This window comes from Pholcus phalangioides, unplaced genomic scaffold (genome assembly GCF_987345545.1).
Source record: "Pholcus phalangioides strain wild (caught in Gottingen) unplaced genomic scaffold, Ppha-v1.0 ptg000009l_1, whole genome shotgun sequence".
Lineage (NCBI taxonomy): Eukaryota > Metazoa > Arthropoda > Arachnida > Araneae > Pholcidae > Pholcus > Pholcus phalangioides.
Genome location: NW_028301602.1, coordinates 40,428,389 through 40,442,835, shown reverse-complemented (window position 1 = coordinate 40,442,835; position 14,447 = coordinate 40,428,389). Strand labels below are relative to the sequence as shown.

The following is a 14,447-nucleotide window of genomic DNA, read 5'->3' as shown; positions in this document are numbered from 1 at the left end:
TTCTTGTCAAGATGGACCTTGTTTTTCGGTCAGGGGCAGCATATATAAATTTAATTTCTTTCAATTAATTTTCTTTATTTCCTCCATATCATCACTACTTTACGGAGGTGCCACAACTTTAGGGCTATGCAATTTAGCTGAATTTTCCTCTTTCTGATGTATGAATATTAAAAGCAAACGTAGAATTCTCGATTTTTCGAGCACACCCTACGGGCAATAATTATAATAAAATGTGTCCAAAAAGAATCATCCGATTTTAAAAAATCATAACTATTCAGCTTTTATTCCGTTTTGATCGAATAATGTATAGGTAGAAAGAGGGAAATCTCGAGTTTCACGCAGTTGGCCGATAGGTAGCGCTAACTCTCTTCCTTCGACCGTCACTTCAGTGTTTGTCATGATGGCGACTGCACAACCGAAATCGTTTTGTGTTCTAAGCTTCGCGAAGTGTGAGTCCGTAACAACTGTTCATCGTGCTTTTCATCGACAATACCCTGGTATTGAACTTCCTACCGCTCAGAGTATTAGGCGATGGTATAAACAATTACGAGACACGGGTTGTCTGTGAAAAGGGAAGGGGTGCGTTAGCCCGGTCGATAAGATGCTTGCCTAAAGTTCCAAAGGATGTTTAGAGGTGTCGCGAGTTCGATACTATTTGTGGACTATTTCTGAGTACTTTGCACATGCTTGTGCATGGTATCCCCTCACGGGGATGAATAATATTCTGAATAAGAAATATGAATGCTTCGAATTGTATAAAATTGATACTTCAAGTTATGTTTAATGCTGTTTGGCTGATGAGTGATTTTTTTTAGATGTGTTTCAACAGTGAGATATTCTAATACTATACTATACAGTTTTTAATTTTACAATGCTATAATATACATACAACCAAAACAAGTCAGTAATACCTTAAAAAATTTTGATTGTCACAATTTTATGACTTCCTAATTTCGTCTTTCTTTTAATGAAAATTCGTTGAGCGACTGTAATCTATTTATATAGTTTTACATTGCATGTCTGGTAATAAGTCACATGTCTCTATGCACCCTCGGTAGAATGAATGCCGATGCAGACGTGGCTTCAAAAATAACTGTGCATTCAAAGGTTTATGTAAGGTTTAGCTAATCCTTGGAAAAACGGAATGACAGTGCTTTTTGGCCTTGAACGAACCAATACCGAAATGGGGCCTAAGCCGCCTGGCAGTCCAGTGGTTAGTGAGCTAGCCTCTGACTGTGCAGGTGTGTGTTCGAATCCCGGTTCGGGCATGGATGTGACTACTAACAAATTCCCTGGATAGATCTTTACGGATCTTTTGGGAATACGTGAGGATCACGTTAAAAAATCCTCTGGGAAAGGAATCGAGGGGGAAAATAATTTCAATCTTTGATTTCAATAAAGAATAAAAATTCAAGTAGGCTTCACGGAAAAAACCAGAAAACTTTTGCTAAAAAGTCGGGAAGCAAAAATAAAACGGAATAGTTCCTAGAAATACGGGATGTATGGTCACCCAAAGAAATGGTGTTTGTTGCCTCCTAAACGGAACATCTCACACTGCACTTTCCAACATTGAACTGCGTACCATGTAAATAAAAATTAAGTATGTACTCAAGAAAACGGTTATTTTATGGTTATTATATACATATGAGGTGAACTTGGAAAGAAAAGTCACCTTGCCTCCGCAGGGACTCGTACACAGGTCCCTCTTAAATGGTAGCATGTTGCCCGGTATGCAAGAAGGCCTGGGTTCGAGTCCCGGCGGAGACAAGATGACTTTCTGAATTCACCTCAGCATATTATCCAGAAAATGACTGTTTACTTGATATTTGGGCTGAGAAAAAAGTCGACTATCTCTCTCTAAGTATGTACTATATATTACATGATTCTCTCACGTGAAATTGCATTTCGGACCATGTTAATGGACGTATATCCTAATTTGGGTAGCTCCTAATCTACCTAAATTTTCTGTGAACTTGGAGGCCAGCGGTCAAACTGTCCGTAGGCGTAACAGGTCACGTATCCTTTCTTATTTGAGCTTTTTTTGCTAAGCGTATCACTAAAACACACAGAGGGGAAACGTCCGAAGTTATCCCACCACACCTCTTCTCCGGGTAGGAACTGAATCGGGACAGATTACCCTCTTTGACCTCTAATAATCTGACTGCCATTATCAGTCTCGGTTGAATGTTGCTCAGAAACTTCAAAAGCCATTTGGGGACAGAGGCTTCACAGCTGACATCACGTGCATAAGCACTCGACAATAGCGGGAAACTCGGCGGGGTAGACCTTGTCTTCCTTGAGAAATAATTCGGAGGAAACCAGTTTTTATTAACCAGCTTTTCTTTGTATAAATGTCAGCTAACTTCTAGAAAATCAGACATTCGCGGCTAATACACTAAATAAGACTTTTCTTTCCCCGCAAGGAAAGTGACGCACGTGCTCCAAGTAAGAGAAAGTGAGAGAAACGAGGATGATGGTAATCAAAAAAATGATGAAGGAAACTTAGATCTTCTCCAAAGTGATAACATATGCCATTTATCAACAATAACTACACGTAGAACAGGAGGTCAATTATTCCGGTGATTGTTTTCTCTCTCTCGGTGAGTGTATTTATATTCAAATTTATATTACGTCGATAATAATAAGGAATATGTAACTACTTTAAAATAGTCATAATGTACGAAAATGATTAGTCAGTTTCAGGAACAGTTCAACTGATATCGAATTAGAACTGGTAATAGAGTAGAAACCTGGGAGTTAGTGCTTAGAATAGAGCACCGTAGAGGTGTGTGTGTTGAACCTTACCCGAAAAAAAAATCGAGTGTTTCGAATGATATCTGTTTCCGGATAAAATTTCTTTAAAGCAGTAGTCGGATGTGTAGAACTAAATAGGGTTGTAACAAATCTATTCTATTTCAGTCTGGACATTTTTACTAACTCTCTATGGCTTTATACCACATAACATGATTTGTTTTGAGTTCATAAAGGAAGGTGAAAAAAAAAAAAATCTTCCGCGAGAGGATACAGCGTTAGCTGGAATATGGCTTACACCCTGTAAGGTTGTGTTTCAGGAGGTGTGCAGTAAAATAATAACGTTTCATTATACTTATCTGGTTATCTTGTGAAATAGATGGAGGTCACACCAAAATTTAGTGAATAGAAGTCTTTCGCCACCGAACAGAAAAGGACATACGTTATAGGGTTGATAATAAATTGCAGAAATTTGCTTGATTTATTACTACAATTAAAAAAAGTTGACAAACAAAAAGCACCGTTTCTTTGGAAACTGGAATTGCGTACACCCTCCATTAAAATTTTTTTTTTTCAGATATGAATAGGGCGTGAAAAATGAAAAAAAATATTTAGGCACCAGTCAAATTTCTTAGGAGCCAAGCGTGGTTCTTTGCTCAAGAAAAAAGGTCCTAAATTTTGTTTTCTTTTATTTTTTCTATCTTAAAAGACGTATTGTAATGAAATCGGTCATCCTTAGATTACAATTTAGCAACCAGTTTTAAAAAATTTCATGTCCCAATACCGATTTTCCGGTCACCATTGTAACCTGGCGCCTCAGATTTGTTACACACTGGATATAAGCTATTCACTGCATGATAGGGGAGTAGCCAGAAATTTCGTTGGGGGGGGGGGGAAGGCCAAAGTGATAGAACCATAGATTTCGCCATCTTTCTCCCTTTTTTCGGTTATTTTCTCACATTGCGGGGGGGGGGGCAGACCCCCCCTCGCTAAACCTTTGCTGCGTGAGTATTTTAGGACTTTGACTAATTTTACAAAATCTTTATATAATCTACAATTCACTTCTTTTCTACTTCTTTACAAACAAGATATAGATAGAATATTCTATTTTGTTGTATACTGTATCTCTGAAAATTCTTTATTTGTACAAGGGTAGCTTCGATGGGAACAAAATATTTGTAACTTACTGGAATTGATTGTTTTACTACCATATTTGTGAGACGCGTGTATTCGTGTGATAACGTATATCGTATGCCTATTAGTATTGTAATTTATTGGGTGAGCGATTGGAAGTATTTTGAAGTTATAAAAGGATATCGAAGCATAAAAAACCGGTTGATGCGTATTTTTCAAAGTATACTAATAATCCATATATTACGTAAGCATGAAATTTTTTTTTCACATAATCTTAATCAGAACAGCAAATATACAAAGTTTATCAAATCACAAAACTACTATGAAAATTTGGTTTTTTTTAAAATTTACACTCGCAAATTTCACAAGTATGTATTTTTTACATCCTCGAAATAACTCTAAGCTGGGATTCTACTATAAGAGCTCGATAAAAGATCTTTTGCAAAACTTATAAAAAACAACTTATAAGCCTGCTTGTTACGTTCGACTTATTGGTTGCATTTTTCAAGTTTTGTAAAAGATATTTGTTAAACTTTTATAGTGCAATCCCGGCTGGTCTTGTTATCCCTAAAGCTTAGTTTGCTTTGTATGGCAAAAATTGAAATACAGTAATAGCTAGATAAGTTGTCACTCAAATTATAGAGAAAATAGTTTAAGTGGAGTGACGATATACGTAAAGTGTTGTCGGTTTTAATGTGTGATACTGTGGAAATCGTATAAATTCAAAATAATTTTACATCCATCAAAATATGAATAAAAACTACAATATTAACAAAATTTTTATAGATTACAATAGAAAAAAAAAGTACTTTTTAAATCTTTTTTTTTTTAGTTTTTAGTGTTTAACTTATTATTATGGTAAAATATACTGTGTTATACTTACGATTTATACCACAATTTTTTTAAATTTAGACTAATCAGAGCAACTGTTGGATTATATAGTTAGCGTTTTATCTACAATACAATTAATGTACATCAATTTTATTTATGCATACATGACACATTTCATTTTACTGCTTTGAATTATTCATAAATAATTCGGGAGATAACCTCAAACACAGGGCAAATTTTGACTTGGAGGGGGGGGGAGGGCTGAGGGCAAAGCAGACATTAGAAGTTCTCGACTTGTTGTCCGGTTTTCCAACAAAGATGTTTTGTTTAAAATTGAAGCCTTAAATTGATGGAAGTCCATACAAAAATGAGGTCAAGCTTGAAAAGTCTCTAACGTTTCAAGAACTGTTTTCTTAGCTGGCGTAATATGAACTTCCTCAGTGTAATTTTCATTACTTGAGTTTACCCGTTTTGATACGTAAGGCTTTTACGGTCACTTTTGAACACATACAGTGCTATTATAAATCCCTTTCTCTAAAGGGAGCTATAGAGAAACTATCTGTTCCTGTCTCGCAAACTTTTCCATAGTGACGAGTTTACCGAAATTAGTGACGAATAACCGAGGATTTGATAACATTATCTATGAAAGTTGGATCAGACTGAAGAAAAATGACGAATTAACCGTAATGACGACTTATTAGGGTGACGACTTACTGAGGTTTTATTGTGTTTCGGAGTAATTCAGTTTTTTTTCCCTAAACAGAAATATTTGGGAATCAATGAATTTTAAACCTTTTGTACTGGCATTAAGAAATAACAGTGGTATATTGGCTTTAAAAAGATCTCAAATAAAAGGTTAAAGGTCAACTCTACATATTTTGAAATGAAGCCGGATAAAATTCCACATTCCATAAGCGAATGTTGTTTTCGATACATACAGCATATATGTATAAATAAATAGATATTTTTTGTTCAAAATTTTACAAAATAATATTTTTTAATTTTATTATAAAGCATCTGTACTGGTTTGTGTATTTTCTTAGGAAAAAAACATAAAATACGGGAAGGTTAATTGATAATATTGAAAAAAAAGTTACTTTTCTTTTCCATTATAAAGAAATCAAACTAGAAATCTGACACGAATGACGTTTTAGGTCAATGTCGTACAGTAATTACCGTTATTTAAGGAAACAGAAAACCACTATTCATTATCGAAAATGGTTTCAGTTATAAATAGAGAGAAAGATAGACAGATATAATGGAAAAGAAAAAAAAAATTCAATGAACATTATGATAATCAGTATAAACTAGCAACGTACTCGTATCGTTTTCTCTATCTTTCGTGATACGTGAGGAAAATGAAACTTCCCGTTAGCTTCTGTCAAAAAATGAAAATTTTACACTGTGACATCCAAAGACATATTTTAATACAGCATAATGTCTTCTTCTGTAAGTAATGTACTCGCTAAAACAAAAGAAGAAAACAAACATTTTTTTACATTACTTAAATGCTAATTGAATTTAAAATGCATTAGTCTTTTGATGTATTTCGTAAGAAAAACAATCAAAATTGCATTACGTCAACGGGGAAAAATAAATCATGACAAATTTGATTACACGTATCATGCATAATCAATGATGATAAATTAAGTATACATATTGTGTTTAATACATCATGATGAGAATACACGTACTGTGTATAATCCACCTTGGTAAATTGAATACATACACGTGTTGCGTATAATTTTGATAAATTGTATACACGTATTGTTATGGTGACCATAAAGGACTTCGCATTTTACCGGAAATTTTTGTATTTTCAAGTATTTCTCGTCGTCCCGCCTGTTTTTTATTAAGAGCTATCCCAATTTTTTCCCGTATTTTCAGAGAAGCTTACTTGATTCAGTAAGATTGACTGAAATCGTTGATGAGTATAATTTTTTATAGTAGCCTACATACAACTTAGTAAGCATTTATTTTCTGTAGTACTTAAATTCATAATAATTTTTACCAATTACATCTTACATTAAGATAATTATATTCTTATTTTTCATTTCTTACATCATGATAGTTATGGCTCTCTCTCTAAAAATATAAATATTCATTCCACATATTTGTCATAGAACGCTTTTTCGTGAAATACAATTCGATTCGCTGAGTTCTTAGAGTAGTCTTCTATTTGTCACCCATTGGCAATTTTTTTAGCAGTTGCAGCCATAATTAGCAACTTTTATTTTGGCAAAAGAATTAACGATATTCCATATTTTCCGATATTTAGAATTGATATTTCTCTTATTTCCGATTAATTATGGTCAGCTTAGGTATTATACAAATACAAATACAAATACAAATACAACGCCACAACAGGCAAATTGCCCAACGAGGTGGCTGACTTAAGAACATCATGGATCCCCGAGCCCCTACCTACTACTGCTACACCACACATGCACCCCCCCCCCCCCGGAACCCCCCAACGAATCGGTACATGCGGGAATGTGCGTGTACGTGTAGTGCAACCTGACGTAAAGTTTTGTTTCTGTGTAATGCTTGTTATGTGTAGTGCTGTCATCTGCCCCCAGTTTTACTAACTATGAGTGAAGTGTTATGATTGAATGATTTATCGTTGTAGGACTGTTGCTCTCTGTGGCGAGACTTTTTAACGGGGAGATCGGCTCGCATTTGCGCCTTGAAGTTGGGAACCACAGAAAACCAACTTTATGCACAATCAGTCATGATAGATTGTAAACGTATTGTGTTTTATCAAAAATAGTAAATTCAATTCGTTTTTGCGTACAAACAAAAAATTTAAATTGAATACTTTTTGTGTGTATAATCAAAAATAGTAAATTGAATATTCTTCCCGGTTCGGGCATGGATGTCTACTAACTCTAACAAATTCCCTAGACAGATCGTAAAGATCGCTTGGGAATATGTGATGATCACATTATTTTGTTATGTATTTATTTTTTGTGTATAATAAAAATGGTAAATTTAATACACTTTTTTGTGTTTGATCAAAGAGGGTAAATTAAATACATGCTATATAACACTTTATACACTTTTTACGTAAGGTCAAAAATAGCAAATTTAATACAATTTTTGTCTATAATAAAAATGGTAAATTGAGTAAAAGTTTTGTATTTGATCAAAGATGATAAATTAAATTTACTTTTTGTGTTTGATCAAAAAGGTGAGTTTAAAATACTTTCGCGTGCACAAAATAAATGGTAAATTAAATACACTTTTTGTGTATAACCAAAAATGATGAATTGAATACATTCTTTTTGTTTGATCAAAGATTTTAAATTAAGTGCACATTTTGTGTTTGATGAAAAATGGTAAATTCAACACACTTTTTGTCAGAAATGCTAAATTTAATACACTTTTTGTGCACAATTAATCAGTTTATAAATTAACGTTAAGTACTTTTAATATAACATCGTCAGTGAGAAAATGTGATCCATGGATTTATCTCTGTTTTTGCGCGAAACATTTATTTACACGTGACAAACTCGGTTATTCACCGAAACACAAAAGATATTTCTAGACATTCTGGAAAGATTTAACGGGGTGAAACATTCAATTCATTTATCACAGACCATGTTACTTTTTCATGTGTAAGATCTTAGCAGAGGGAGAAAGAGGAGATTTTTCTTTAAAGAAAAAATTTACCCGACCCCATCTTACAATTTTTGTTTCCTCGGTTCAGGGTCATCTAACAGTTTCTGTTCACTTTCCCCAAAGTATAGGCGGCCCTTCCTCGTCCGTAGAAATGATTAAGAATGCTATTCACGTTCTACCCTGAACCTATACACGTTGTGAAAAAAAATACCCTTTACTTTATTCAAGGCAGCTTTCCGTTATAGGTGCCTACTGACGTTGAGAAGACGTCACATCGCGGAAGGGCAACTCTAGCGATGTCCCCAATCATGACCCGAAGAATGTTCTTTGTTCTAAAAAACTGACTTTAGAAACTTGATGCCAACGGCCGGCTTGTTTTATCGTCATACATGTGGTTTTGAAAACGAGTATGAATTTCGAAACGATTCTAACGGACGCACGAGTAGTTTAGTACAGTAAAACCTCTCTTTTGCGGACACCGACAAGACAAAATTCGTCCGTCAAAGAGAGGTGACCGTTAAATGCATACTTTTATTATACAAGAAAACATTATATTATTTGGCCGTGAAAGAAGGGTGACCGCATCTGAGGGGGTGTCCGTTAAGAAGAGTTTTGTACTTCAAATACACTCAAACTCTGTTATAACGGTATTGAAGATACAACGAAATTCGGACGAAATGAAACACAATCAAATCCTAAGGGCGCGGTAGCCCAGGTCGATAAGATACTCGCCTAAAGTACCAAAGGATGTTTAGAGGTGTCACGAGTTCGATACCCGGTCGTCCTTGTCAGAAAACTTTCCTGACACAGGGGTACAACAGAAACGGCGACATGACCGCAGAAAAAGTTGCTTCCGCAGGGAGTCCCCCATCGAGGAGTTAGCGCACAAGCCTCTCGATGACTATAAAAAACAAGCCTGCCGTTCGGAATCAGCAATAAATTGTAGGTCCCGGTCTAATTAGCCCTCGTGCGCAGAAAATGACCGCGGTGCGACAAAAATGATCAAATTCTGATATCAGAGTATGTTAACTTATGGGTTGTGACCCAACCTTAGGTCGCAACGGCTTCCAAGGTGGGTTGTAGATATCCACTTACAGCCATGGTGTCTTGAGCTATGAGTCACGATCCAAACTTGATTCGTAATGGCTTCGTAGATAAGTCGTACAAATCAGAAGCGCCAACATGAAGAAAATATTGAGGGAGCTGAAAATTACTATTGGTCCTGTATATACTGAAACCCATACGCAAGATTATATAAAGCACGTTACAGAATTATTTATTGGGGATGGGGTGCTCCGGCGCGTATGGTATCAATCCGCTTACAGTCTTGTTACAAGAGCATTGTGTGTACGACTCTGATTTCACAAATTTGTGTGAAATTTCCAAACAATGCTCATGAAAAATTTTGGCGAGAAATGCAATGATACCGCAAATCTGCCAAAATTTATTTCACGATGGGATGGGGGGGGGGGGGGGGACGTGTCTAACATGTGAAACGAATATTTATAGACATATTCATTGTAACAGAAATTATGAATGATGGAAATTATTTCTTTCGTCCCTATTTATACTACAGATATGCATTAAAATAAGCTTCATTGAAAAAATTGGGCAAAGGGGGGTGATATTTTTTTAAAGAAAAATGCTAAGACGGGCAAAATACGGGGATGTCACGTATACGTGTCATCTCAATGAGAAAGTCGAGGGGGCAAAACATGCATAATTTTTTTTTTAACGATGGGTATCAAACACACAACAGACGAAGGTTCCTTCAACATGCTGAAATCTAGTTGTCGGAATTTCTTGGGAAAACGTCATAGAAACGGAAGCAAAAAGCGACGAAAAAGTGTCGTTATAACCGAGCTAACTAAGCAAGATTCAATGGGAATCAGTCCAGACCACTAATTATTTACCGTTATAGCTGAAGTTTCGATACAATCGAGGTCGTTATAACCGAGTTCGATTGTGAATATCAGATGGCGATCTTTTATGAAGATTTCAGTAAATTATCGAGTGCTATCGACATTATTTCTTTATCGCCAAAAGATGAATCCGAATGTTCCTTCGTTTTTCTCAAGGGCAAAGGGTTACTGAATTCATTTATTTGATGCCCTGTCAAATGAAGGATATTTTACTTAACGCGGTTGTCACCAAGCGATATCTTTGAAAACCCTTCCTAATTGGTTTTCATTCTACCGACGGGCATGCCACTTTAATTAGTATATACTGACCCACTTTTTTTGCTAAGTGTCCACAATGAATACACGTTCATCGTGGCACTTCAAAGCCTCCTAGAATTATGTATCTAGGAGGCTTTGGGCACTTTCGCTGCATTTTTGATTTTTTTTTTCTGAAGCCTATTCGCTTATGATAACGATGCTCAATCTCATGAACATTACGTTAAATAAACAAGTAGGTAGTACAAATAGCAAATCAATCGTTTACACTGATAACGTGACTCATAGTCACGTGTGAAGTGCATACATTCATTGCGAGTTATCGCTTTTCATTGGCTTCATTTGAAGGTTGCGAAGTTCAATTTTTCAGAAGCTTAAATACAAATACAAAGGCCACAACAGGCAAATTACCCAACGAAGTGGCTGAAAATATGCCCATAAAAAATATGGATGTCAAATATACCCAAAATACTCAATATAAAAGCATACATCACCAAAGAAAAAAAGTACTTGTATATAATACACTGTCCATATAAAGATATTATGGTTGTCTTATCTAAGTATAGGTAGCTTCTTGATTTATCGTACTTCAGTTAAAACGTGTCACTCATGTTAGAATAAACGACCCCCGAAGGTAAGCTATTCTATTTATTGACAACCCTATTAGGGGGAAAACTCCCTGCGACAACCTAGAATTATCCCTTAGCAATCGATACTGTTGTCCCCTTGTCGAAGCAGTGTCGATTGATGGTGCATTAATAACTCATGGTTCATCCTATCCAATCCATCCCGTTGAAAATTTCAAACACTTCGATCATATTCCCCCTTGCCTGCGTTCCTCCAATGTAAACGTATTTAGAAGAAACCAAGTCTTTCTTCATAGCTCAAACTTTGTGTGCCAACAAGAGCACGCGTAGCTCTTCTCTTCACCCCTTCAACCAACCAACCAACTCCATGTTCCTCTGTTTTAGTAATGGTCTCCAAAACCTTACGGCATATTCCAGTGCAGGACGAATCGAGCCTCGGAAAAGAGGAAGAATGACTTTAGGAGAATTTGAAGAGACCTTTCAGAAGAATGAAACCGAGCATTCTATTCGATTTTTCGATTCATTTTTTCGCTTTTTAAAATGGATAATTTCGAAAATTATAATTTTCAGAAAATTAGCTTGAAATCGGAGTTTTAAAGGGGATAGAAAAGCTTGTCGATACAACTTAAGTACTGTAGTGGTGGGTTGGTAAGATAGGAAGAGTTCAGGGTACATGGTTTCTAACCCCCCCCACCTCCAGATAATTACACTTTTGCCGCTGTGGTGGTCGAGTGGTTATAGTGACGGACTCGCGATGCGAGGATCCGGGTTCGAACCCCACAGTGGTGGTCGGCTGAAGTTGGTTTTCTGTGGTTCCCAACTTCAAGGCGCAAATGCGAGCCGATCTCCCCGTTAAATGTCTCGCCACAGAGAGCAACAGTCCTACAACGATAAATCATTCAATCATAACACTTCACTCATAGTTAGAAAAACTGGTGGCAGATGGCAGCACTACACATAACAATCATTACAGAGAAACAACAAAAACTTCACGTCAGGTTTCACTACACGTACACGCACATTCCCGCATGTACCGATTCGTTGGGGGGGGGTGTAGTAGTAGTAGGTAGGGCCTCCAAAGGATGGCTCGGGGATCCATGATGTTCTTAAGTCAGCCACCTCGTTGGGCAATTTGCCTGTTGTATTGTATAAGAGTTTATTTTGTCGACACAAGTTTCTCAATAGAGAACAGACAGACCTACAACATGATACATGCACAACATGAAAATTCAAGCATTTTGCCATCTTTACTTCAAAATATGGAAGCGAGATGACAGCACCAGCAAGATCACGTAACAAGCACAACTGGAACAACATATATACGTTGGGGAAGTTGCACATACACACTCAAAACACATATTCCCCGGCTTATACCGATTCCCTAGAAATTCTGCAGAGGAATGTGTGTACGAGGTGCATGCACAGTACAGCAGTAGTAGTTCTATCTATCTATGTGACATCATTTCAACTTAGCATCCTTCTATGTGAAATCAAAGAGGATGATGAAATTTTCTGATTAATAAAGGTTGAAGCGATATTGCGAGTACAATATGAACGATGAGAGATCGCTCATTTGAGCGTCTCACTTGAGCTACTTAAAATGCACTTGAATTTCCCGATCACCGCATTTCGAACTTCTAAAGAACAGATTTCCAAACCCCGGAACATCCTTGAAAAACTTTAAATGTCGCGAAACACTCTTCGGTGCCACCCCAATTATTGCTACACAATTGTGTTGTCCTATTACTACGTTCAGTATAATTTTATCCTACAAATATCTCGTAGCACCAAAATGTCTGGTCCTGTCTTTGAGAATCGCATTTCTCTAAACGATTTCGAACTCTAACCTCTTCTAATAACCATTACCGTTTGCGTTGTTGTTGTCCTTGACGAAAACGTAATGGAATCCCGTGTAAGAGATTTCGTAAAACATAATTCTATTCCGAAGAGAAAGGAAATCACAATTCACTTATTCGCAAATGGGTTTTTATACGGAACCTTTTAACATGCGTAAATTACGATTTTTTTTTTCTCGAATATCCAGTAGCATTTTTTTTTCATGAATTTCTTTCGCACATTTCACATCGTGACGTCCTAAATGATCCGGAAAATGCATTAATGTTACGAAAGTTTAATGATTTTCCAAGCGAACACGAGAAGCATGTCCCAAAATATGTAACACAATTCTAACAGCGGCAGACGTTAAATGTACGTAGATGAAATCTTTCGTAATTGTAACGATATATACAAACCACCAGTTGGTATTTAAATCGCACGTGTTAGGATGGCGGAACGTCTGGATAATCAAGGTAAAAGCCTTGATTGAAGTAGTTAAAGTAGTTTATAACGAGTAGCTCCAGCCTGGAGCGAGCCTGTGTAGAGATACGTGTGTCCTCAGATAACATAACGAGTATGTATACTTCTGATCAAATAATAGAATATAACGTTATAATATATGAAAATAATTAAACAAGTAACAGGAAACGTAAACAGAGCGGACTTTGATAATTACGTTATTGCCTTCATATCGATTTTGATTAAAAAATGAAAAGAAAGGAATTACCAATTTGTTTATCGATTAATGAAGAATTAAAAACAAATAACAAATCGTGTTCATTTCATTCCTTGATCAGAAAAATATGTTTTTAATACGAGTTAACTGCTAATTAATGCTTTAGTTATGCCAAAGATTTGTTTGATTACGAATGAATTGACCAATTGCTTTCCAATGTGTGGGTTTCATATACAGTGTGTTCCACGAATTCGTAAATCGTTTAAAACTTCATAAACATTGGAGAAATTGGTTTTGAATGCGATTTGTGAAAAGTTATTCTCACGAACGGGGGGGGGGGGGGGGGTTTTCGGTATGGGAAAAAAAAATTTAGTTCAAGTTTTTGTAGATAGAGGACCAGGGAAAATAGCTCGCCATGAATGATTGGCCCTGAATTTTTTATTCAATTTCTTCTGTGTCCGAAACGTTCTTAAAACTTCACCAATAGTGCTTCATCCATTAATCTGAACATAACAATGCATACCGCCAGTAAGAGAGAAAACTCAGAAATGAGCTGTAAATTGTACACCGTGCTTTTTCCATGAATCTGATTTACATATTTCCAGTGATCTGCTTTCACACAGCACTCTCTATCGACAGAAATCTGAACTTTTTTTCTGTACTGAAGAAAAAAAATTTCCCTTTCTTGAGAATAATTTTTCCGCAAACTTTATTTACCAATTCCTTCATTTTTTTTTTGAATTTTTCAACTATTTACGAATTTATGGGACACCCTGTATGTTTTAAAAATAGTTGAAATTTAATGATTAGTCGAGACACATTGATTGTTTATAC

At 36.0% G+C, this 14,447-nt stretch overlaps 1 protein-coding gene across 4 annotated transcripts in view; it reads left to right on the top strand.

Moving 5' to 3' along the window:
• Window positions 1-14,447, top strand: part of LOC149083071 (retinaldehyde-binding protein 1-like) — a 40,698-nt gene that overhangs the window by 15,461 nt on the left and 10,790 nt on the right. Inside the window, exon 2 of one of the 4 annotated variants that reach the window (XM_089236201.1) lies at window positions 2,424-2,600. The exons of 2 other annotated variants lie outside the window; for them this stretch is intronic. The gene's annotated coding sequence lies outside the window, so the exon portion shown is untranslated. Of the gene's footprint in view, window positions 1-2,423; window positions 2,601-13,441; window positions 13,512-14,447 lie in introns of those variants that run through there. One more of the 4 variants, XM_089236203.1, reaches the window with a different exon arrangement.